Source organism: Talpa occidentalis, unplaced genomic scaffold (genome assembly GCF_014898055.3).
Source record: "Talpa occidentalis isolate TD23 unplaced genomic scaffold, MPIMG_talOcc4v2.1 talOcc4.2, whole genome shotgun sequence".
Taxonomy (NCBI): domain Eukaryota; kingdom Metazoa; phylum Chordata; class Mammalia; order Eulipotyphla; family Talpidae; genus Talpa; species Talpa occidentalis.
Window position 1 is genome coordinate 107,680,344 of NW_023602073.1, and position 26,368 is coordinate 107,706,711.

At 39.1% G+C, this 26,368-nt stretch overlaps 1 protein-coding gene across 1 annotated transcript in view; it reads right to left on the reverse strand.

Moving 5' to 3' along the window:
- PREP (prolyl endopeptidase) overlaps positions 1 to 26,368 on the reverse strand; it is a 292,365-nt gene that overhangs the window by 261,080 nt on the left and 4,917 nt on the right. The window contains exons 3-4 of the mRNA XM_054699063.1: positions 5,059 to 5,512; positions 889 to 959 (exon numbers count right to left, since the gene is read on the reverse strand). The gene's annotated coding sequence lies outside the window, so the exon portion shown is untranslated. The remainder of the gene's footprint in view (positions 1 to 888; positions 960 to 5,058; positions 5,513 to 26,368) is intronic.

A 26,368-nucleotide genomic window follows, 5' to 3' on the forward strand; every position in this document is an offset into this window, starting at 1 on the left:
TTATATTCCACAGATGAGTGAAATCATCTGGTATTTGTCTTTCTCCTTCTGACTTATTTCACTTAGCATAATCCCCTCCAGTTCTATCCATATTGTCACAAATGGCAAGGTTTAATTTTTTACATTTATGTCTTTGATCCATCAAATTTGGGGATAAGGAATTGTATAGATATCTGTACAATTTGTTAACTGACTATCCATGGGTCCCAAACCTTTTTATCTTTCCTCTCAAAGCTTTTTACTAAAAATTCCCAGTACTGAACTCTTTATATCTTTATTTTAAGTACTTTCTTTTCTTACATTGTTGTTAATTTTGGGGCAGTATTTGATTTCTCCCCTCAGGTGTAATCTCTGTATAGCATATGTGATTTTTTTTTTTAAATGTAAATCTGCTTTTCCCACTGATTGGAAAGTCCATCTTTACGGCAGCCATCCTGTCATAAACTTGTGATTATTTCTGAGTTCTTTCCATTGAGCTCTCTATTGTTGTAAACCACAATTACAGTTGGTTAATCCACACTTGCTATTTTCTTTCCCAGAATTTTCTTTGCTATTCTTGCAAGTTTATTTTTAAGATAAACTTTGGTCATTTTACAAGTTCCCCTAAACTTGTGATTTTGATTAGGGTTTTATGAGCATTTAACACAATGCCTGATCTATTGTAAACCATCTAGAAAGTGTGAAATATAATTGTAATTTTGATAATAACTTCAATTATAACATGAAATCTTTGCAATATTGCATATTCTTAGCCAAGGGAAAATTTGGATAAAATTTGGAAAGTTTGGATAATTCCCATTTATTTAGTCTTAAAACATCTACCTCTGTCTAAACTCTTGAATCCATTCCCATTTCACTGCCCCCAGTTCTGCGGACCCCATTACTAACCTGGACTCCCACGTGAGTTTCCTTTTTCTCTGCAAAGTATGGGGTATCCTTTTCAGCCAAGCTGTTTGCCACTGAAAAGCCAAAGCAATGGTTTAAATATATAAATTTGATATGGCTACTGTTTTGCTTAAAGCATTTTAGTAGCTTTATTCTCATAATAATTTTACATAATCCACAAGGTCCAGTATTACCTGTGCCCAAACTATTTCTCCAATATCACCCACCATTTGTCACCATTCTTTATGATTACTATTCTCTACTGAGATTCCATGGCCTCAAAAGCGAAAATCTCCTATATTTCTCCTTTTTTTTTTTTTTCCAATATTTCTCCCTTTTTGTTTGACCAATTCCTACTCATTCTTATGCTTCATTTTAAATGTTACATCTTCTGGTGACCTTTCTTGACCGTAGAATACAAACTAGATTCCAGTATTAAATGCACATATGGTATGTGATACTTCACATTAAAGTTGCCTATCATGTAGTTCTTTGTGTAGTGTTTTAATAATCTCTTTCTATTATAGATTGCATTGTACATTATGTCAGGGATTATATAATTTTTATTTTATTATTTTTTTAAAGATTTATTTTTATTTATTTATACAAGCACTGGATACAGTCAGAAGCGCGGGAGGGTGAGAGAATTCACCAGAGCCAGAGTGGGGTGCAGAGCAGGCAGAAGGACCAAAGCACACTGCTGAGGGGAGCAGCGGGCAGCAGGAGAGGTCTGCGCGCCATGTGGGACCCTCGCCAGACAGCCGGGGATTGAACCCATTCTGCAGAGGCTGCGGGCAGCTTCGCAACCCAGTGCTCAACCGCTGCACCACCAGGGAGGCCCTATATAATTTTTAAAACTTTGTAATATTAAAAAAGTGGAGTCACATGCAGTTAGAAATAGTACAGAGATGTCCTGTATCCTCTTTACTCATTTCCCCTACCCAATGCAAACATATTGAATAATCAAAATACAATATTACAGCCAGTAAATTGACATCAACAGAATCTGCCATCGTGACGCAAAGTTCACCAGTTTTATATGTGCTACTCTGTGTATTTGTATTTTGTTTCAGGCATTTTTAAAAATCACATTTATATTTGTATGTATTACATTAAGATTTGTGTGCCCACCACTGCAGTCACGACACAGAATTCCATAACAAGGATCCCCCATGCTTTTATAGCCACAGTAACCCCCCACCATGATTTTTTAATTTGAAATCTTTCATTCATGATAAAACTTGGTATATGATGGGTATATAAATAATATTCACTGAGTATGTAAATTATATAATTTTTTAAAGTTGGAATTCACTGAAAGAATAGCTTACTGCAATCAAAAATGTTGACTTCCTAGAAATTTATGGGAGGAAAATCTAATGAAATTTTCCATTATGTTTTAAAAAAGAAAAAAAAATTCTTAACAAGGTAAATCTATCAAAATGTTCGTTGTAAAAATTATATTAAAATATATTGAAAGTTTCAATATTTAAAAATATTCCATCACAGTATAAGAGATAAAAATTAAAATTTTGTGTCAAAATCCACTTTAAAAGAATTAATTCTATGGTAAATGTTACTTCCTTTGTACAGGGATGTTTGCTGTCACTATTATTCTATTTTATTTTAGAATCTGGTCAGTGTAATAAGATATGAAAAAGAAAATGAGTTTGATATGAAGAGAGTATCAATGTCTTCCAAAGAACACTAGGAAGACACCTATAGTCAAAAATTTGGGGCTTGGGCCTCCCCTGGTGGCACAGCGGTTGAGCGCTGGGCTGCGAGGCTGCCCGCAGCCTCTGCAGCGCTGGTTCGTTCCCGGGCCGCCAGCAAGGGTTCCACAAAAAAAAAAAAAAAAAAAACACAAAAAACAAAAAACAAATTGGGGGCTTATTGGTCATGGAAACAAGAGAGAAGGTTTGCTGGAGAATGAAGTGAACAAAGAATGTGGAGTGTTTCAGAAAGAAGGTACTGGAGATGCCTTATTACACAATTAGATTGTGTTGAGTGATTTGTGGGAGGGTTTAAGAAAGCAGCACTTATTTCAGAATAGGATGCTGTCATGAAGCGGGGATAACTCTATCATTGGGTATATTAACAAATATTTTCTTGTGGTATGGTGGACTAGACAAAGGTTAAAGCTGTAACTGGCAAAAAAAAAGCAACGGTAACACAGGTCACCAAAATAGGGATATATCTGGTATTTTGTGGTTTGGACATTGTTCTTGTTCTGTCTGTGCTCAGACGGGATTTCCGAATGGTTTTCTGTTGTCTGGGTCCTTGATGGTCACAGGCAGCCTTATATGATGTTGATGTTCTGTGAAATTGTGTATATTTAATGGAAAAATGCCAACTCCTGGCTAATAGTACCAGGGCAACTCCTAGATGCCGGGGATTACTTGTCTTTTTCTCAAGACAATGATCATTATTTGTAAGCCATTTAGTAACATATGCACGCAAATAATTGTTAAAAAAAGTTACCTATTAATATTTATCAAGAGTATATTATTCAGTAGTATTTGTGTAGGAAACAAAGATCAGCTATATATAAATCAGCAATGCCACTTTAAAACAATGAACAATAGACTTCTTTCATAATAGAAACACATTTATAAACTTGGATTACATTTAATAAGATGTCAAGAATGTTAGATAGTACCCCATCACCCCCAGTTTGTACTCATACATATAAGATGAAAAATTTAGAAATTCTTTTTTTTAAAAAAATATTTATTTATTTTTTATTTATTTATACAAGCACTGGGTACAGTCAGAAGTACAGGAGGGTGAGAGAATTCACCAGAGCCAGAGCGGGGAGCAGAACAGGCAGAAGGACCGAAGTACACTGCTGAGGGGAGCAGCGAGCGGCAGGAGAGGTCTGCGTGCCATGTGGGACCCTCCTCCAGTGGCCGGGGAGCAGCCGGGGATTGAACCGGCGTGGCAGAGGCTGCGGGCAGCTTCGCAACCCAGCGCTCAATCGCTGCGCCACCGGGGAGGCCCTAGAAATTTTCTTAATGTAGTACATTAAAAAAAATACCTCCACTACTTCAGATATCTGCAATTCCCATTCTTAGTATTTCACAATGCCTAATATGAAAAGAAAGTTATAGTAACAAGAGTTCTTTCCTAAGTGTATGTTGGGGCCTAGTTTACCAAATTGCAAGAAACAGGAAAAAGCTGGTGAGAGAATGTAAAAATTCTGAGGTTAACTTAAAAATTCACCTTCTACCAGTGTTGATCCATATGCTGGTTTATAGTAAGCTTAACCTGGAATGTAAATCATCTCACTGCTTCCTTCATCAAGAAAGTTTTGCTATGAAACAAACCATCAGCTGACTATTACTGTGCCCAGTGGCAGCTGGATTTATATTTTGTCACATGCTTCTTACCTCATCATGGACTGAAGTAGCACTGCTCTACAGGACATGAACCAATTTCTTCAATAAATAAATTAAAAGGAAAAATGATAGAGGTACAACATATATTATTAAAAATGTTTAAGAGCAATACCATACAATTATAAAATATGGACTTTATGTGAATCTTGATTTAAATAAACTGCAAAAAAAAAAAAAGACCTGGGCCTCCCTGGTGGTGCACGTGGTTAAGCACAGTACTTATGAAGCTATCTGCAGCCTCTGCAGCATGAATTTGATCCCTGGCTGGCCAGGGAGCTACTCACATGGTGCAGACCTCTCTTGTCCTGCCCACTGTTCCCCTCAGCCGTGTATTTCAGTAGATCCACGTGTTCTGTTCCCCTCTCTGTCTCTGGTCGGTCTTCTCACCTCCCACACCTCTGGACTATACCCCAGTTCTTGTAAGCATCAATAAATAAATAATGAAAATAAGATCTATAAACAAATCGGGAATTTTCAATGCTATCTGGATATTTGGTGATATTAAAAATTAATGTTAATTTAATATATGATCATGATATGATGTTTGTTTCTTAAGGGATCTTTATCTTTTAGATACATATATGTGTATATATATATATAAAATGTGCATGATAAGTGATTTTTCAAGAATTTACTTCAAAATAATCTGGCAGAGAGAAATGCATTAAACAAGACTAAGGATTAATGACAACTGCTGAAGTGGGAGTGTCACTGGATTATTCTCTCTAGTTCTGTATAATATGAAATTCCCCATATTCAAAATAGAAGAATTTACCTTTGTGTAGCACCAGCAAGGCACAGAGCAGGTTTTCCATGATCCAGGCCCGCAGACAGGTAAAGGAGAAGTCCTGGAGCCTCAGTGGCTTTTTTCAGGCTCTTAATGATCTTTCTACACCATTTGTAGTGAGTCAACTAGACACAGGGCAGGCAGGGGAGTTGGGGGCCCTGGGAGGCCTCCTAACCCCGTGGAATCTTTACTCCGTCTGGGCTCTCTCGTGGTATCTTCTTTGGTCTCTACAGCTCTCTGCCACATGATCCTCTGCCGCCACACTCTGCTACTACATCCTGCTCTTTGTGCCTCTCTGACGCTGCCCTTATATGCTCAGTCTCCAGGCACAGGTGCGCCCACTCACGCATGCGCACACTACAGTCCAGGGGCCGCCATCAGGCATCGGTGTAAGACCACAGGTGGCCATCATAGATGCTAATGGCGGGAGGGCGGGAAAAACCTGGAAATGGAAAAAACTTCCATTTACCCTACAGCCTTCTAAAAATACACAGCATATCATGGGGATTGGCATGAGTTATTAACAAAGCAATCGATTAGTCAAGATAGAAGTAGGTAAAGTGAGAAAAGACCAAAATATACAAATTATTTTTAACCTAAGATTCTCCTTTAACACAAATGCTTGCATTTTCTGTTTTGTGAGAGTTAACAAGTGTGGAGAAATGAGCACAATTAGCATAATTAGAGAAATCTGCCTACAAATTCTTTTCAATTTACTAGGCTGTGGGGCCCTCAGCAAGTTATTTAACTTTTGAGTTTCAGCTTCTTCATTTGGAAATGGGGCACATGCCCACCACATGGCACCTTTATAATGATTAAATGAGACAATAAATATATTAAAAATAAGAATTACCTTAGAGCTTAACAAAGAGCAGTTTGATGCATTGACACTACACACCCAGACGAGAGCATCAGATCGCAAGGGTTAAGGGCTCAGTCCCATCAGGCTGACTCCCTCACCCCCATCCTGCTGCAGATGCCTACTGCAAACTCAGGCTGCAACTGCACTTCTGTAGGTTCTCAGAAAAGAAAATGCTGACACTCTACATATACCCTTCTCCCTGTATTCTCCTGGGGTTGATTTAGAAGCAAGAGGCTTTTCAGTTACAATTTTAAACAAATATGTAACATTAGACATCGTGAAACCTAATGCCTAACTGAATGCAGTATAAGTTCAGTAACTGTAACTTACAGTGGTAAATCTAGAAGTTTAAAAAGACATCCAGACACTACTGAAGGGGGTTCTGATGACCAGTTTCAGTGTTTGTGTGTCGCGCGGTGGCTGGAGGTGAGGGGTTGGTTTCCATTAACCACCAAGCAATTTTCCAACACCAGTTGGGTATCCTATAGTTCGATGAATTCTGACACTGTCCACCCAGGTAGAGCAGCCAATTCCACGTGTTGAGAACTCAGTCCCACAAAGCTGACTCCCTCACCCCCATTCCACAGCAGAGGCCAACTACAAGCCCAGGTTGTATTTCTGTACTGTGACTGGCTATTAATCAAATGGTCCCACCTTGGGTTTGGCTGATTTGGTAGGATGACCCACAGAACTCAAGAAAACATTTTACTTACTAGATTCCTGGTATATTTATAAAAAGGAGATAACTCAGGAACAGGCAGAAGGAAGAGATGCGTAGGGCAAGTTCTACAGAAAGATCTGAGTTTCCCCAAGGCACACCATTCTCCTGCACATCCCTCTTCCTGCACTTCAACCCAGCAATCACACAAAATGTGACTCTCATACTTTTAACCGGGCTCACATTGACGATCTGATCAACCCCCAGCAGAGAATTATCTGGCTTGATTATCTTATGAAACTATTGCGATTGATCAAGTCCTGAATTTCTCTCAGAAAATATCTGAAAAACTTTTCACTTTAAGGGGTGTCTTCTATGGCATCTTTCTCTCCCACAAGAGGTGAGAATTTGCCTGGGGCTATGAAACACAAAACTTGAAAGAAGGCAGGTAGTTATCACGCAGGTCTTTTTCCACACTAGTTTCAGTCTCTGTGATGGGATGGCTTGTTCCTGGGTTACCTTGTCTGGTGCTGACTTTAGTGAGCCCTAACTTAGCCCTAGTCTCTAAAACTGAACACCAGAGACATTTACAAAAATGGCTGGGAATGAACTTGGAGCCACCAAGCTCAAGTGTTTTGTGAGCCAAATCATTATTTAATCAAGTTGGTGAATGTAGAAGAAAAGAGCAAAACCACTTAAATATGGATGGTAATAGTCCCTGGCTTCACCTCTACTTGTGAGAAATAATCATTCTTCTCAGTGACACATACAGTAAGTCAGAAGATTGCCATTTACTGCTCTTGCTTTTAGTGCATTCCTCATCGTCATATATGGATGGCATCCCATCTATCAGCAAAAAACTTAGATTTCATTGACATACAGGTTATAAATTCATCTTGGGAAAAATAAGACTCCTTTTCTGGCATATATGTGAATATATTATACTTCAGTCTTATAATATGCAATGTTTCATAACTTATTTGTACTTTCATCTTAAGTATACTTTTTAATGTTCAAAAAGTCTCTGATACATAGCTCTCTTGCTATTTTATAATTTTTAGTTGAGAAAATTTAAAATTGAGAAAATATTTTGGTCCATATCTTCAATAAATATAGTTGAATTTTCCTTGGAAATATTTATTTTTTTGAAAGAGAAATAAACATACAGGATGAAAGGATTTATTGCTGTCCAAATTTGAATACTATAAGAACATTACAAATTGGTCTGGTCTACATGAATATTAAGGTTCTTTAGCCCTAAAGAAAAGACTATACTATCAATATATGATAGCTAGCATGGCAGTTCCTTTGCTAAGCCATTTATGGAGGGCTTATTTTCCATTACCCTGACAAGGTGAATAATGTTACATTAATCACTTTTCAGGTATATGATGCATTTGAGACTTAAAAATGTGAAATAATGTTTTCAAAAGTACATAGCTAATTAGCGTCAAAGCTAAGCTAAAGTAGCAAATACACAGAAATGAACACAGGAGGTGGTTAGAGGTTAGTGAGCACAGGAACAGTCAGGGAAAGGATTGCTAAGTACTGGGCAAGCAGAGCCTAAGAAGATAAACTGTGAGTAAATAAGACTATTTCTGGTTATGCTTGGTTTTTAAATATATAATCTTCAATATCCAGCTGATTAGGAAAAATATCATAGGCAATGATGCATACCAGGTACCAAATTCTATTACACACCTAAAAGTCATCTGTGGTCTGTCCTTTCTTCCTGCCCCTAAACTCCCAAGGCAAGGAATCCAGGTTTCTAGACACCACAGATGAGTCAAGGTGCAGCCGCACAGACGAGCAATGTGCTGGCTCTGTCCCCACGCAGACACACAGGCATCCAAGAAACCACAACCCTCTGGTTTTGTGGCCCCTGCCTTCTTAATCAAATCAAAGCAAAGCGTGTGTGCCGAGTTCACCCACAGCACAAACAAATGCTTTAAAACACCTTGGGGCAGTTTGTTGGCAGAAATGTCCCTCGAGTTGCAATTCACCAGGCGCAAGGAAGGCCTTGGAGGGCAGCTAGTCGGAGCGCGGCCCAGGGAAAGCGCCGGCTCTTACAGGAAGCCGGCTATTGTGTTACTGTAATCCGAGGGCTTGCATTTTTCAGCCACCTCAACACGAACTCACAGACTTCAACGATTATGTAATTACGGAAAACTTCACAACAAACATGAAGATTCCTTCTGGAGGCCACATTGAGGACCGGGATGTGCATTTGAGCGTGGGAGGGAAGCACAGGCTCACAAAGGGAAGAGCAAAGAGATTTATTGAACTTAAAAGACCACAGTTTAAAAGGGGGCCTCTACCAGACCTCCCTTTTCGTGTGCACATTTTTTGCACCTGCAACTGTTTGTGGGCTGGAAAGCGGTAGCCCCCACCCCCCTTTCTCCCAAGAGACTATGCTTTAATGCATTGACCCCAAATGTGTCATTTTCCTGCCAGGGGGGAGAAATCAAAAGAAACGAAGTTTTCAGAACTTTGCTGTAAAGAAAATAATAGTTCTGAAAAGGATTGGAGCCACATTTTCAGGTTAGACACAGTTGTTAGAGAAATGTCAGAAGGGAAAACATTCTTCTTCACTTTCTTCCCTAACGTGCTGAAGCTCTTCACTTCCCTGGGTTCTGTGTGACATCTGGAGCATCCATTTCAGCGGGGGCTGCAGCGAGCTTTCCGGGCTGCAGCGTGGACCCACTCTCAGACCAGTGTTCAAAATCTAGGTTCCAAATGGACCTTCTTGACTTTCATAGAGAAGAAGATGCCATTAAATTATTTCCATTAAAACAAAGCTTTGATATCAGAAGCGAATTGTGGAATCTTAATGCTAGAGCTCATGAATGAAGTGCTGACAAGTGGTCTTGCTTTAGATGGTGTTAGTGGGTGCAGCTTGGGCAAAAGCTGGGATCAAAACTCGATTTTGGCCACAGATCCACTTCCTCCTTCCCCCACCACCCACCTCATATGTAGAGATGAAAGTTAGAGTAGAAAGCCTCTTTTAAACCATTATGAACTGTTTTATTCAAAGCAGCATCTGTGAATTTTTATAAGACCAGCCAAGATTTTCCCAATTATTTTCTCCATCTTATTTGGGGGACAGAAAGTTTTAAGCCAAAGCTCACAATTGAAGCAAACATGTTACATTCACATAAGGAAGAACGCATTACTATATGGAGCTAACTTACAATCAAGTCCCTCACATGCTGTATGTAACAGTAAGGGATGAACTTGATCAAACAGATTAGAATAGCAAGTGCAGAGCAAATATATTTCGTTTTCATTGGTTTGACTTGGAAGAAACTGAGGATTTTCTGTAAGGTACAAATCTTAATGATGTTGAGGATGTAGAGGGTTCTCCTATGAGTATAATTGGAGTATGTATTACTAGGAGTATATATCTCCTAGTATATAATATTAGGGTGCCTTGTGGTCAGATAGCTGAGATTTAAAAAAATTAACTTTTCAATGAGAGGGAAATAGCAGTAGTGTCAGCTAAAGAGAGTGACCCTCTCCTCAATCTGTGGTTTAATCTAGTATTAACCTTTTTGAAGCAGGGAGGTTTGAAATTCCAGGTTCCTGTAAAACAAAGTCCACAATGACCTGAAGTTCAGGGGTTTCATGGGGAAAATGAGAGAAGGCTTAAGAGCTCCTTATCACCTACACTGAGCTACACTTATACGGGGAGCCGTACTGATGGTACGGGATGGGAGTGGGGCGGTTAGAGGGAGGGGTGGGAAGCCTGGGGTATCACGGATAACAGGTTACAGGATTATGGATGAAGGAGGCAAGAAGAGAGGAGGCAAACTCAGGAACAAAACAAAGAGCAATTAATGTCAGGTTAGTTGGTGGGGAAAGTGAGCAGTTTCACTTAAACACAAGCTGGTCTGACCTGACTGGGGTCAAAAGTAACACCAGGAAGCCTGCCTATAAAATTGCCAAGAGGAGTGTTAGAGCCAAAAAGAGCAAGGATCAGGATTCTAGGAGACTTCCTGCCCACACAAATACGTTTCCCAAGCAAGTCCTATTTCAGGCCTCTGCTTTCAAAAAAGAACACCTCCTTTGATGGAATCTTATCCAGGGGTGGAAAGGTTCAGGTGGAAAGTCAGTGCCCAGGGCAGAAAGAGTCCCACTAAGGTGATTAATTTGGGAGGAATCCTTGATATACTTAGGAGCCTATAGACCAATATTCAAAGATCTTCACAATCTGTTGACATTTTGACCCTAAATGAGATTTAGAGCCTGTAGGGAGTTTTGTTTGGTAGTGATTTTTTTTTGTGTGTGTGAATAGTTTCCCATAGATCATTTTATTTATTTTATTTTATTTTTTTATTTTTATATTCCCCATACAATTGCAACCCCCTTATTTTAACCCCAATCCCTCCTTTCCCCACCCCCGGTAGTGAAATCTTAACATATCATTTACTTAGTAAAGCTTGTCCTATGGCTGAATTTCTACCCCTTTAACTTGTACAAATAATATAGAGAGGGAAAAAGAGCAGTGGAAAGAAAGCTCAATGCCTCTGAAACAGTTTTAATTGTGGTTTCATATGGTGGGAAAGAAATTTGTCTTTTCTATGACAGCACTTGGTTTTGTCTACCCTCAGTACTCAGGTGGTTTAGATACCCTTCTCACATGTCCTGGGAGGCCTTTCTTCCAACATGAGGGCTCCTCATAGATCATCTTAAGGAACAGGGAGAGTCTCAGTACTGATACTTGTGAAGAGGCCCCAGTGCACTCAGATGCTGGTGTCCCAGACATGGGGCACCCTGGAGCCCCAGCAGCAAGTTCTCCACAGGTACTCTCTCCTCCAAGTAGGTGAAACTGAAAAAGAGCTTAAAGCCTGACTAGTTCAATTCTCATTCAACAAGTATACCAAGAGTTTAAAATCTGCTCCCCTTCACTACAAACATGAAAAGAAAAGACATGAAAAATACAGAGTGACAAACACTCTAGGAGTCATCTCTTCCATTACTGTGATGCCAATTCACTGACTTCTGAATTGTACTCTTCTTATTGCGCTATTTTTTTCTCCCTTTATTCTAACACTTAAACATCTATGGGGTTTTAAGGGTTAAAGTTCCTTTTGGAAGTATCCCTGAGCACCCTCCAGCCCTCTTCAGGATACTGGATTTCCCACCATGCACTCCTTCTGAAGAATGGCCTGAGTTATGGACACTCTATCACCACCCGGAGGCTACCAGCAACTCTCCACTTGTCCCACCTAGTAGACTACCTGTCTGTTGTGGGGAAATTCACTAACCACATCTCTAAAAGAAACTTTATACACCGTGGTTTAGATGATAACTTTAGAGTACAGAGACAACGCTTTTGTTTCTTACTTGTGGAGAAACACCTAAAGTTCTTTGCCCAGCATAATCCCTCACTCTTTCCCTGTCCTGACCCAGCCCCTGCCTGTTCCATGGATTTTTCAGGGTTTTTCCTGGTTGACAAGTAACAGTTATTTCTACTTTACAGGAGAAAGTCAAGTTGATAATTCCCCAAATATTGCCTGTATGTACATGCAAAATAAAAAGCAAACCATCATGAATTCACAGTTTAGGTTTTGTCAGTCTGCCCACAGTATTTATTCAGTGACTAATGTGTGCAGGGAGAGCTTAAGATACTTTGGGGATTACAAAACAATAGTAACAACCAATAGCAGATTAGGTTTCTGCTGCAAGATTCAGAACACTCAGGAATAGAACATTTGTATAGATTTCAAAAAGTCATCATCTTATACAGCTCCTATACACAGATCAGCACAAACAACAACACATAGCTTAGTGTTCATTTATTTGTCATGAAGTAAAGTTCTTGAAAACTTGATATATTAAATATTTGTATTTTTTGAAAGATAACTTCTCTGTCATATGGGCAAAAGTAGATTTGAAGGAACACAAATTATATTATTTTGTCATCTTTATGCATCTGATTCAGAAAATAATGTTAATGAACTAAATCTAAAGGTATTGACAGGAGCAGTCTAAAATTCTTTTGGGCAGGGCTTAATACCAGCAGGCAGATCTAGATCTAGCAGATCTAACAATCTAGGATTTGCAGAATGATTGTTCAGGCAAATAAGATAAAGAAAAGAATGTCCTGGAATTTGTTGGGTCAAATGGAATATGGAAACCTAAAAATATACCTTCAAGGAAAAAGCTTTTTTCAACACAGCTGTCTTGGAGAAAATTCAAACTGCTCTCTCCTGATGATTCATTTTAGGGTAATTGTTTGCATTATTTACCATGTGAGGAAAAGAATAAAAAGAGTTGTATCAGATTTCTGAGGAAAGGTACTACTCCTGGGCCCCACCACTCTGCCCTAGTATTGAAATAATCCTGGTCTGAGGTAGGAGGGACCTTCAGCTCTTGAGGGGAACTCAGCACTGGGGCATCCCTACGGTTTACCCTGCCTAAATCTTGACTCCTTGTTTAGATATATGGGCTTCTGCCTTGTAAGACCTGGCCTCCACCCTGACCCCAAGGTGGAGACTGAGCCACTGCCCAGCAACCTACCATTCCCTAGTATCTCTAACCTAGTGGTTGCCTTCCTAGAGAGTAGAAAATCATCTCTATATCTAATGCCGGTTACTTCATGTTGGATTATGTGTTGTCTGCCTCCCCCAAGTCTGCAAGCTCTCCAGCTGCCCCATTTGAATATCTAATAATCACAGTTTTCATTTATTTGAACATTCACCTTGTAGCAGGCACCGTACAGAGCAACTCTCATGTTATGATTTCACTTAAATCTCACACAGCCATGAGTCAGATTATTCTTCTCACTTTTTTCAGAGAAGTTTGAGGCTTTGACAGACTTATTAGCGGTGAAGCTGGGACTCAAACCCAGATCTTATTCCTGTCTGCCCTCTGTGGAAGATGGTCTAAAGTCTTCAGTGGATTCTGTCTCCCTCCGTGGAAACCAGCTCTAGGCTAGCTCTTCCTCACTGCATGGGCGCTCTGACATAGGATGGTCTCCTTTGAACTCTTCAATACACTTTATAAATAAATGTGCTTTTGTTCACTAGCTATATTCTCACTCTTTTCTATTACTGCTACCATAATCATATTCTGAGTGAAATTTAAGAATCTAATGAGAATGTTAGGAAGTACACAAAGCAAATCCCAAGGTATCTGCCTCTTGGACTTGTAATAATGGTTCATCAAAGACAACATAAAAGGAAAAGGATGGAAAATCTCTGAAAGGAAGTTCTCCGTGAATGTTTACGTGACGAAGAAGTCAGGAAAATATGGTATTGTTGTGATTCTCCTCATCATTTCAGGATCAGAAGTGGTTCAGAAAGAAAGACACTCCAAAGGAAGATGGACTTCCAGGGGATGTGACTCATAAAGAGCAATATGAAAGAGAAAAGCAACTTGTCAGATGGACAATGAGCTTTTATTTGAAGCATATGGAGCCATATGGGAGAATACAGAGAGGTGGAAGTCAGAAAGGGAACAAGGACCATACAAGATGTTCCGCCTTGGGCAGGGTGGGGGGTGGGGAGGCAGTAAGTAAAGGAAATGAGTGAGAAGGACAAAAATACAGGAGACCTTTGTGTATAAAGTAGCGAAACAAATGTCCTACTTTTAGCAACTTGAAGGATGTAGCCTATTTATTACAAAATGAGAATAAATTTTTCTAATGTTTTCTTCCAAATGACTCAAAGAGCTTCAAAAGCTTTCTGTTTACACCATACATTAGCCAGGAGAAAATCTTAATCTTCTCTTTCTGATAAGCAAACTATAGCAGAGTTTCCAGTCTCATAAAGGGATGTTTTCCGGAAATAGACATGAAATGTTTTTTCCTAAAAGGGATACCAAAAGTTTATTTTTTTTGAGCTTGGTTATTACCAGCAAGCCTCAAGGAGACCAAAGAAAACAAATCCAGGCAGAAGAAGGGAATGTGCCTCTCTGTCTGATTCATTTCTCCACGTCTCCAGGAGGACATGGTCATGTGTGGCTTCCTCTGGTGCCACTTATCAGTCCTCAAATAAAAATCTACCCACGACTTTTTCTCTGTCTCCGAGGAAATGCCTATATCAGAAATCTCTGTTTATAATACCAAGTACCTCTGAAAATGCCATCTGGTGCTCTTGAACTTAACATTTTTATACAAGTTTATCCTGATGAAATCCTTGGCATTTTCCTGAGGCTTTTTTGCTTTCCTGCCAAATGTTAATTGGTACCTGTTCCTGTAAGTCTTGAATTCTACTTTCCCAGCTGTACAGATCAGCCCGAAGGTCACTTTTTTACTTGGAAATCTTTCCACGAGACCGTGTCGTGGTTTCCAGTCCTGACCGGAGCCCCCTCCCAGGTTCTGCATTGTCACAGTGCTCTTGGTGAGACCCTTTTGTGTTCTTCCAATCTTCCTCAAGTCACCTCCCCTTTATAGAACTGGCCTGCCCTACTGGTTATTTAAAGGTTTGCAAAAATACTTTAAATAAAGTGTCGTCCTGTAGTGTTAGTCACTCATCATACATGCCTAAGCCCTCTACAGTATCTCACTGTCATCCAGCCTCTCCCAGGTAAAGAGCCCATACATGCTCTTCCTTAAACAGTATTTTCATTTCTACTGTTTTGTTTTGTTTTTTAAAGATTTTATTTATGTATACAAGAGCTGGGGTACAGGCCAAAGGTGTGAGGGGTGAGAGGATTCACCAGACAGAGTGGGGAACAGAACAGGCAGACTGACTGAAATACATTGTTGAGGAGAGCAGCGGGCAAGACAGGAGAGGTCTGCCACGCCATGTGGGTTGCTCCCTGGCCGGCTGGGGATCAAACTTGTACTGCAGAGGCTGCGGATTGCTTCATAGTGCAGTGCTTAACCCCTTGCGCCACCAGGGAGGCCCAATTCCACTGTTTTTTATGTAAGAATCTAGGTCTGGAAAATAGCATAATGGAAGAGAAAAACATTAACTTTGATGCCAGAGATAGCTAATTTTAAATCCTGTGATTTTTTTTTTTCCTTTTCTTTACTGTACTTGGGCAGGAGACCTAGCTCTCATTTCTTTCTTTAAAGTAGGAGTGACAACAGAATAGTAAAGATTCAACGAGGCCATGTGTCCCAGCTGACTTGTACAGAGTAGATGGTCAAAAACATTTGTTGGATAAAAGAATGAATGAATGAATGAATGAACAATAGAGGACGACAAAAGAAGTAAAAGATCTTATAACTTTTCATATTCACTGACTGCTTTATGGTAGGGTTCTTTCAGTTTAGTCGAGGAAACAGATGCACAAAACTCCCAAGAGATACGGTGAAAACAGATGATAGAGGAAGGAGCAGGGACTCTGCAGTGCAATAGAAAGATCCTAACCAGCCACAGGAGGAGGAGGGTCAGAGAAGAATCCACACCTCAGCTCTCCTGTTAGATCCAATCTTTTGGGCAGAAGTTTGGTCTTATATAGTGATGCTTACCAATGTATTAACATGTTATGTAAGATAGGATACAATAATTCCATGTTGCATATCACATTGTAGCAATTCAACCACCTTGAGTGGTGATGGAACTGGAGCATATTAAGTCTAAGGGTCTAAGGAAATATTCACATTTTCTTTTTTTGTAATGAAGTACCATTGTTTTACATCCTTGTTAACTTTTTGATTCAGTACAGGATTTTCCCCATCAGGTGAAATAGCTCCCTTACCATCAAATCACCCATAGCCCTTCACCATAGCCCATTATTCACATTGTCTTTTCAGAGTTCAAAAAAAATGCTTTTTGGAGACGAATATGAAATACCAAGTGTGGGGGACAGGCATGCACTTCTGGGATATAGGAACATAGAATTTGACCCTGGTTCTATTTTCTACAGTGTGTATCATCTACTAATGCAAAGCCCCAAATTTTCACATGCTTAGAGTTGCAAGTAGCAAAAGTCACTGTAATTATTGGTGTGTTATTGAGACAGTGTTAGTGATATCAGGTACAAATATTCTTGGATGTGTTTCCAAAATTAGAGGTAGATTGAGTTCTAATCCAGACAGAGATATTGGTTGCTTTGTTACAATAAAAAAATCTTGCTTTTCTGTGAAATTTTAAATGACACATTTCCCCCATTTTTAAATATTTTCATCCTAAGTGAACATGCTAAAATGCTGGGATTGGTCCCCCAATTATTGATTCCACAAAATAAAATACTGCAACTTAATAATTCAGCAGTGCTTTCTACTAGTAAACATATTTCCCCACAGTTACAGGACAATTCTGTGCAGAGGGCGAACTATTCTCCTATTTCACAGATGGAAAACTGAGGCAAAAATACCACATATAATTTGCCTAAATTTTCATAGCACCTTAAGGGAATATCTGGGAACTTAGTGGTCATGCCTGTGTTTTTAAGTCTTTTACTCAGTCATGATAAAACATCTCAAGAACTACCAAGATGATTCAAAACATTTTCTTAGTGGAGGTCAGTGGTTCCATTCCCAAGATGTAAAATGTGATAAATGGCAGAGGAAAATAAACCATCTCAGAACAAAAAAAGCCACATTTGAGAGTAATGGAATCTCAACCTCAGCTTTGAATATTATTATTCAAGAGTTGGAAAATTATGTGAAGTGACCGCACTAGACTTGGCCACTCTTTGGTGAATGTCTGTGCTATTCAAATACTCTTGGGCAAACTCGATTTGTAAAAGTTATGAAGGAATTTTTTGTTCAGCAAAATGTTCTTGTAAAAGTTGTCTGCTATTAAACTGTAGACACAACTCCAAGGAATCTCTTACTAGAAAGCAAATTGTTATTCCAACATGAATCACAGGCTAAAATGACTATTTTCCAGGATGTTATAACTGACTGTTGTTTCAACTGAAAACTAGGATAGTCCATTACATCTGTGATTGAGATGCCCACTGAACAGCAGCCTAACCAAACTTGATTCAGTATGAAGTGGTTGTACATAAAAGGAAACCCAAAGGAAAGCGGTTAGGGCAACTTTCAATTCACAAGACTACAAATTAGACAGAATGTGCGTAGGGGACATTAATCACCCTACACCATACACTGAAAATGTTTAAAGTGGATCTATCAAGCATTTCTGGAACATTCTGTCTTTTTCCATCTGGATGTCAGGTGCATAAGATTCCAACATGGAAAGAGGAAGTCACTCTAGAATCAAGCCTCGAGAGAAAAAATTTCTTTGTGTCTGAAGGTGGATCATGAACACCATGTAAGACACATTAAATGCCCAGATGCCCATGGCAATGACTGGTGCTGCTCAGATCAGGAATGTACTTTTAAAGCTGGCCTCGCTTTAACCATAATTTTTATTAATGGCATTTTGTGAGAGATGGCAAATAGGGGAAGGTACTATATTTTTTAAATGAAACTACCTAGCATTCCAACGGTGTTTTATTCTTTGAAAATAGTTTTACATATTCCTCCCTCATGAAAGTATATTAATATGAAAGGCATTATCATCTCCACTTTTTAAATAAGGACACTGAGACCCAGAGGAAGCTAAGATACTTGCCCAAATTCAAATAATAAGTTAGCAGCATTTATTTCTGCATTTGAAAATAAATGTTAATATTGCCTGATCTCCAACAACAAATATTTGGCAGATATGAAAAACTTGTCATTGTTCTAGGAATGGAATACTTGTGATAAACTTTTCCTTATGAAAAACATTGGAAGGATATTTATTTCTCTGATTTAAAAGTATATTGTTTTAGAAACATAAAGCTCCCATTGATTGATTGGTCTTCGTTTTAAAAGTTAAAAAATAGAGAAAGGTACAATAAACAATGTACCAAATAATGTACAGTGTGCTCACTGTATAGCATTAACATTGATGTTCCAATTTTGCTTTCTAATAAACACATAGCTGATTTAGCTCCTCACTTCTTCATCCTTTGTGTTGTTTAACAGCATTAAATCCAATTTCTTGACCCAGAAGTTGGAGAGTGTGAGGTCATACAAACTATGTGGAAACAGAAAGGCTGTCTTTTCTTCATGGGAAAAGCCCTAACAAAAAGCCCAAGTTATCAACAAGTCCCTCCCTTGAGGACAAAACCACCAGCAGACCCCAAACATAATGCTGCTGGTCTTTTCCTGAGATAACTTTTGAGTCATTTTTTTTTACTATTTTTCCAGAATTTTTCTTAGAAATTTTAGGTGGCATTTTTATCTCACACTCCGCTCAATAGGGGCTTTTGAATAATTGTTCACTTTAAACTATTTATTTATTATTTCCTTTCACTGGGTGAAAGGGCCAGAGCAAGAGAAGTGACTGTAGCATTTGTCCAAACAGAAAATAATTGGTTGTTTTTTTCTGGTCTATTCAAGTTCTGCAGATCAACTGTTTTGAACCATAACAGACTGGTTTAGCTTGTTGAAAAACTGAGGGGAAAACAGGGAATTTGAGATATCAGGGGCTCCAGTGTTGTTGTTGAAAGGTAAATACTATTTTATATTCAAGTCCTATAATGTATGTGGCCTATGACGTGATGAATGAGTCGTCTGTGGTTGGAAAGTGAACAAACTTGTCCAATGATACAGTCTCTCCCCTCTTCCCCCTTTTTTCCTCCCTACATCCCCTTTTCTGTGTTTTTTGCTGATGCTTCCTATTGACTTTTTTTCATATTTTAAATTATGTCAAGTTTTCAAATCGCTTTCACCCATAAAGTGTTTCTTCTCCTTCTAGAGATGAGAATGGAGCAACTACAAATGGAACGCAAGTCTTTGACAGTTAAGGGACTTGGGGGTAGAGATGACAGATCAATGCAGAAGGGCTATTTCTGAAAATATATTCTTCAGGAAAGATTGCTATTCAAAAGAATAGTGTGCCAAAAGTTAAGAGATATTGATAAAGTACTATGCTATATTAACAATAATATAATTAACAGAAAATCACATATACATATATAGCTACAGAATGATATACAATCTAGGATGATATATCTTTACATGATGGCTATTTTCTTCCTTACGTAACACATTTCCTTTTCTTCTATCTGGGTTCCATTCTTCCCCCCACCCCTGCTTATATATTTTTTAAATATTTATTTATTTATGCATACAAGAACTGGGGTACAGGCTAGAGATGCGGGGGGTGAGGATGCACCAGAGACAGAGTGGGGAATAGAACAGGCAGATCCAGTGAAACACACTGCTGAAGGGAGCAGCAGGCTAGACAGGAGAGGTCTGCTGCACCATGTTGGTAGCTCCCTGGCCGGGGATCGAACTCATGCTGCAGAGGCTACGCATTGCTTCATAGGTTGCATCTTAATCCCTTGCGCCACCAGGGAGGCCCTACTTCAGTGCTTTGAGATGAAATCAGAGGAGAACTTATGGATTCTGGAGAGCAAAATCCTGTTTCAGTAGGGCAGTTCCTTCTTGACTAATAGGTGGGGAAGAGGAAGCCCGTAACAAGCATCCTTAACTAAGTACTTTTGGTTGCTGTTAGTCTTAATATTGTATACATTTCTTTTCATTAGTCCTTTTGTAGGGGAACTTGGATTTCTATGTCTCCTACAGCTTTTGGAATTTTGATCCATGTTCTTCTCTGCCACATGTACCCCTGTCTGTGCTTCTTGCCACCCTATTGAGATGTTATCTATCACCTTGAGGTGAAGCACTGTGAAGTGCCAACATATAAAAAAGGCTTTAAAGGCATCTTCTGTTGTAGCTCTCAAGCCCTGTAGTTCAGGAGTGTAAAGACATTTGGTAAATAAAAGCATTTGGAAAACCTCTCTGGAAGACTGACTTCTAAAAAAGTAAATTATGGTTAACTTGTGAAATAGATGTTTTTGCATCTTAACTTTGAAAAGAGTATCTGTAACATCTTCCCGATCACCAATTATTTTTTTCACATGAATTAAAATGCCTGTCTGATTATTAATAATATTATTATTAATAATATTAATGTCCTTGATCCTATTGATACTTTGGCTATTGATTCTTTTCCCTTAATTTTTTTCATATGACTATTATAAGTACTCACACGATGATACTGAAGTAACTTATTGCTGGACAACTGACTTATTTTTTTAGAGTATCATTTACACTTTCAAGCTTACATCTTGTGTGGGCTTGGCTGACATCGGATCCCAGCACCTAGAAGGCACTTCCTTCTCCAAAGCAACTTCACGGAAACAAGGAGTGTGTTGCAACTGGCTGAGGTTGGAATTAACTCCTGTTCTGTGCATTACAAAATAAGTGAACACTAACTGGCCCGGGCAGGTTTTCTATATCCTTGGATTGATCTCTTCGCCTCTGTTCAAGAGCTCTTTCTATAAAATGGCCAGACTGCATCTAAATTTAGCAATGTGATATGGTGCAAATAGGCTTTCATGCATGCTGTGTCATCAAGGGGATTTCAGGATTGTCTAATTGGTCTGCCTTGAAGAGTCTGGCGCAATCTCCACTGGTCTGCACTCAGGAATCTGGGTGGGAAGTGAAAGTACAGACAAGCCTGCCTGAGCCATCTTCTTCATGTAAGAGCTTGCTGCCATGGTGGGTCTGAGGCCTAGATTCAGGCCAATTCAAAATGAAGGCATTCAAATGAGTGCTCCGAAAGTAAAATGAAAACAGAATCTGCTTGCTCCATCTCAAGGATAGCAAAGGCTCGGGGATGTAAGGTCAAGCTGAGGATTAAAGACAGAAGGGCCTTTGACCCTCAAACTGACTAAATATCCTTTCCCAGGGGTGTGACTTTGGAATGGTGGCACAGAGGAAAGTCAAGTCGCCCATATGAGATCTAAATTTCCACTGCTGAACCACATCTCATCCATGCCTTTCCCTATGCACCCCTGCAGAGGACTGGCTCCAGTTTGAATTGGCAGAGTTCTGAGTGAGGACTTTCAGGGGTCTAAGAGGATTAAATAGATTTAGAAAAACCAGTACTGTGGGTGAATATTTTTACATATATTGCTTTTTTTTAAAGGACCATAGTATAGACATTCACACACACACACACACACACACACACACACACTTTGCTGTAATAGTCCTTAAATTATTGTTTATCATGTAAACAAAGAGGGATTAACCGAGGTTGTTTGGTATAAAGCATATCACAATGTTTTTCTTATTAAAAACATCTTTTTTTCTGGATTATCAATTCATGCTTATTGAAAAAAAAGTCAAATGTTAGAGAAATGTGTAACTAACAAAATGAAAGACCTCCCCCTTCAGCACATACCCTAGAGATAACTTTTCAAAGTGATTTGTTTACATTTTCAAATTTTCCTCACAGATACATTCTCTTTCTCCCTGTTTCTCTCTCCCTTGGTCTCCCCTCTAGCTATCTAGCTCTCATCTCTCACCTGTTACCTGTCAATTGACTGATATCTGTTGACCTATCTGTCACATGTCTATTGCAAATTATTTCTTATAAAAATGGAATTTTCCTTGATCCAGCTATAAATTGGTTTTTCATTTCATTCAACAATATACTTTCCCATACTTGTTTATAAAGATACACTTTGCTTTTTAGACTGTATTTCTTAAAAACTCTAAGTTGTATACAGAATAAAAGAATACAGAGGAATATATATTGAAAATAAAAATGCTTCCTTTCTCACTCGATCCCACAGGATTAACTCTGGTCTTTGGAATGTTTTAAAGTATAAATAAATAAATACACATACAAATGTCTCGTAATTTTTTCACACAAATGGAATTGCATTATATAGTTCTGAGGTTCCATTTTTAAATTTAATACTAGAAGAGTCTTTCAATTGGACCAAAGGGCATTTAAGTTGAGGATACAGGAGCCCACTCCAGCAGGCCAAAGACACTTCCTGTCTGGCTGACCACTCTGTGGGCTTTGCTGGCACAGAGGCTGCACTCCATACATGAAAGTCCTCAGAGTTTTCTGTTCCAGACAGAAAATCCAACCCCAGAGAAAAACCACCTCTCCACCCCAAATTCTCAATAGACCTATTGAAAATTTTCTTTATGGACTCAATGTCAGCATCATGTGGGCTTTCTTTTACAGGTGACAGACAGTAGCAAGACCCACTTCTGGGTGTGGGAACCATTTGGTGCTTCAAAATCTGTAGGGAGGTTTGTGCACCTGTCTGCAGAGGGAGTAAGGAGGCCAAGGAGGCTGGCACATCTCTACTGTGCTGAAATACTTCTTCATGCCCAACAAGCCATGAAATATATACATTCTTTTGGGAGCAGAAAATCTAACTTTGATAGCAGAAAATGATTCCTAGTGCTACCAGGTAGCTTATTAATAAAAAAAAAATCATAGTAAGATCTTAGCAGATTCAATTTTAGGTCATTTCAAAATTTCGTATGTGGGGCAGGGGGCGTGGTGGGGGGCTAAAATTGCCAAGTAACAATATTAAATAATGTATGAACTCTCAAACACATTATAGTTTCTCTAACGTAGTCACTCTGTAATATCCCCCATTCCCAAATGTGATCCTTGGTTTTTAATTCTTCAGAACAAGGAAAATAGTGTGTTTGATGGCATTGAATTTAAGCATTATTGCAGGTCATAAAAAAGCCAAAAATTACTCTACAATTTTTAGCAAAATTTGAGTGTTAATAGAAATTAAAAGCAATCTATAGTAGCCTTGAATAAGGGGAAAATACCTACTTATTGGAGAGACTTCAAAGTCAACACATCCTAGAAACACTCTTAACTTATAACAACATTTATTATGCATTGACTTGGGAACATTAAAATGTCACCCCTGGATTTACAGCTTTTGCAAAACGTGTACAATTTCTGTGGGGAATTTTCCTCATCCCAAAGGATGGGGATAATAGAAAGGAAGTTTTTTTTTTTTTATTAGAGTTTACTTTTAAAATGTTCTAGAAGTGCTAAGGAGTCATGGTGACTGCCGTCCAGCTGGCTACAGACAGTTGGTCCATAAATCAGAAGGAACTGGCCATAGTGAGTCTCTGTATGGAAAAGCTCACACAAATTGGCAAGTGATCATTCCTTCTCCTTTACTTCTGTATAAACTGTTTACAGAAAACTACGTGGCACAGTGTCTGAGAACAGTGACATTCTAATCCCTAGTAATTCTTAGGAAATGTAGTTGAAGGAACAGATTTCATAAATTGCCTTCAATCTTATATAAATCTGCGTAAATCACCGGCTCCTGGAAATGCCACTTGGACATCGAAGGTCTGACAAGTCTACCCTTACTCCCCTCTGGAGATTCCCCAGGGCAATTGCTGGTTCCTTGGTGGACCCCCTGCCTCTGGTTGGACAAATCTTGCCAACTGCCTTCAGTTGCTTCCAGAGATTTGGGGGTAATCTCAGCCCATGTGCTTTGCCAATAATTCTGTGCCCTGAAATTTTAGAGCATCTGCCTTTCATAAGGAAAAAACAAACCCTGCTTCTGACTCATTTGCCAGAGTTGCAGATGCCTAAGTTGAAGTGACTTCTTGCTGTTCCTGGCTGTGAATAGGCTCTCTATGTGGAAAACTGAAAACCTATGTGGTGGATGGCAGGAGTCCTGTTTAAATGGTGCAAATTTCCCCTCCAGAAAAACACTTCAGGATGCACAAGGGATGACAAAGTGAGAACTGGGAATGATTTGCTCACAGCTGTAAAGCTGAGGATCAACAATGAACCTCTTGGAATTTGGGGCTTTCATACCCTTTTTTCAACTTGCACGTCATAATGTGAAATAGTAGCCAGTAAGATCTTAAAGATGCAAATCTCAGAACAGGGGTAGATGAAGTTTTCTTTTTGCTCTTTGAATTGGAAAAAAATCAATTATTCCAATGTAGGACTGTACACTCTGAATTTGGTGTTTCCTAAATGGACCCATGTCTTTCTCCAAAATATGTCTCCAATCCCACCCCTCTTCTCTATTTGTATTATCACTGCCCCACACTAAGTCTTCACGATTTCTTACTTGGATTATGTCTGCAGCCTCCTCACCTATTCCTTTAATTCTAACCTGGTCTCTAATGATTTTCCTTCAAACCACTGTCAAATTATAATCCATTTACCACTGAAATCTATTACCTGGACTTTTTCCACTACCAGCAGAATAAAGTTCATCGAAGACTCCCAGCACCTGCCTGCCATACCAGCTCATCCCGGGTAAGAGAATGGGAAGAACCACCCAACAGAGGGTAGCATGGCAAAGATACAGAGGCCAGAAAGAGCACTGATCTCACCATTAAGCCATTAATTGAAGCCATTAAGCTTCAATTCTTACTACCTTCTCCAAGAGCTTTCTGAGATTCAACATCTTTTAGGGCAGATAAGGGAGTCAGTGTTCTATGGGATTATCTCATCCTGCAGGCTCAGCACTCATTGGACTGACCTTACTGTAACCTAATTATCTAATTATGTGTCTTCTGACCTGTAAGATGCTTGGGCAGATAAATTGTGATTTAGTCATTGTGTTTTACCTGAAGTATAGCACAATGTCTACCATATTATTTAGCACTCAATAAATGCTCACAGAATGAATGAATGAGGTTAGATGGGCAAAATGAACAATGACAAGGGCTTACCTTTTATATATATAAGGTTTATAAAGTTTATAACAGTCTGTATCAGGTTTATAACAGATTTTATGTAAGGTAACATAAGGTTTATAGGATGCATATATATTTGTAAATAAGTAGAATTAAATAATTTTTAGAGCTGAAAGAGACTTTAGTGAGCATCTGGTCTGATACTTTTCTTTTGCAAACAGGGAAATCAGAAGCCGAGAGAAGTTACAATCTGTCCAAGGTGCCATAGTCAGGCAACAACAGTTGAAGAGGTCCACATAATTGAGATCTGTATAATACTATGTGCTTCAATATTTATGTCAAAGTAAAGAATTGATATGATGCTTCACTAATGGTACATCTAACCATGCAGAGGTACAAATTTAAGAGCAACACAAAGTGTCAGATTCTGCAGAATCCTTCTCCATCACCATCTGCAACTATGGCAAACGTCACACTAACTCCTGAGTATTCCTAGAACCACCAGTTGGAACTTCAAGAGAACCAAGAAAATAAATGCTGAACACTACTGGGTGTGATATTTGATTATGCAATGTGAAAAGGACTGGGCAGATCAAGTTGTCTTTTTCTTCTATACGTGAGCACTCCTTTACTGAATATTCCCTACATTCCAAAGCAGGGCCCATCTGTAATGTCGGCAGTGCCACAGCACATAAACCTTCCCAGCATTTGTTTGGTACTGAGGACGGAGAGCAGAAGAAACCAAACAGTGATTCCCTGGGCCTGGACAGTGCTAATCATAAGGGCAGATGTTTAGGGGTACAGTCTATTGTGCCAGCACTGAACACCCTGTTGGTTAATAAGTGTGTTTCTGATATGTCCTGGCCTCTAAAGCTAAGAAACAAGGGTAGGAGTCCCTCTTGCCTCACTTTAAGAGCAGCAGTACATTTGAAAGAATTCATGCACAGTAACTATCAAGCTCCCCGTCAAAATGTCGTGTGATGGGAATGAGGCAATAGTCCACTGGGGTCCTTAATTCAGGTTTTCTTACATTCTTATGGCATTGCAATTAGGATCATCTAAGGTATAAAGGTCTAAGGGGAAAGGCCAAGAAACTGGGAATTTGCAGTCTTGGATTGTTTTCTTAAATCTACTAATTACCTACTGGGTAACTTTGAGAAAACACAATCTGTTAATGGTTAGCCATTTTAGTTTCTTTACCCATAAAATAAGCCATAAATTATCTACACCCTTGCAGAAGTGCTGGGAGGATAAATGCTCAAATGAAAGGTATTGTTGTATATGTATAACATGGTTTTACAAGTTTGGAAGCTGTTCTAATCTCCACTTAAATAGTTAGCATAATGTTAGACTCACATGGAGAGCA